This window comes from Alligator sinensis, unplaced genomic scaffold (assembly GCF_000455745.1).
Source record: "Alligator sinensis unplaced genomic scaffold, ASM45574v1 scaffold862_1, whole genome shotgun sequence".
Classification (NCBI taxonomy): domain Eukaryota; kingdom Metazoa; phylum Chordata; order Crocodylia; family Alligatoridae; genus Alligator; species Alligator sinensis.
In genome coordinates, this window is record NW_005842066.1 from 540602 (window position 1) to 541128 (window position 527).

The following is a 527-nucleotide window of genomic DNA, read 5'->3' on the forward strand; positions in this document are numbered from 1 at the left end:
GACCAGCGGCGGTAGCCCCCGCCTTCCCGGTGCGCCGCTCTGACGTCATCGGCAAGCGACGCCGCTCGCTCACCCGCCTCGCATCACCTCGGCAACGCAGCTCCAGCCCGCGCCCTCCCGTTGGGGGGGCGGGGCGGCTGGGGCGGGGGCCTCCCCCTCAGGGGTGGAGCGCGGCTGCCCGCGCCGGAGCGTGACCTGGCTGCGCTGGTGCGGCCCGGCCCGCGGGCGCTTACAGCCTGGTCCAGGGGTGAGCAAAATACGGCCGCGGCCTGCATCTGCCCGCCCCGGATTTGGTCCTTCCTGCCCAATAGGGAACTCGTGGACTTCCTGCATCTTACAAGAGGAGCCTATAAGGGTTGGAAGAGGGGAAATCTCTCTAAGGAGGACACTGGCCTGTGCCCGTAGGGAGTGGACCTCAGTAGCCGTGGCCGAAACCGAGCTCAAACTGGCTACGGGAATCAAGACCATAAAAAGTCCTTCAGATACGTGGGAAGTCGAAAGGGAAATAAGGGCAACGTTGGACTCCT

General features: G+C 65.8%; 1 protein-coding gene across 3 annotated transcripts in view; it reads right to left on the minus strand.

Annotated features, from left to right (window-relative positions):
• IPO11 (importin 11) overlaps positions 1-527 on the minus strand; it is a 317498-nt gene that overhangs the window by 294026 nt on the left and 22945 nt on the right. Inside the window, exon 1 of one of the 3 annotated variants that reach the window (XM_025204021.1) lies at positions 74-91. The exons of the other annotated variants lie outside the window; for them this stretch is intronic. The gene's annotated coding sequence lies outside the window, so the exon portion shown is untranslated. Of the gene's footprint in view, positions 1-73; positions 92-527 lie in introns of those variants that run through there. 3 annotated transcript variants of the gene reach the window in all.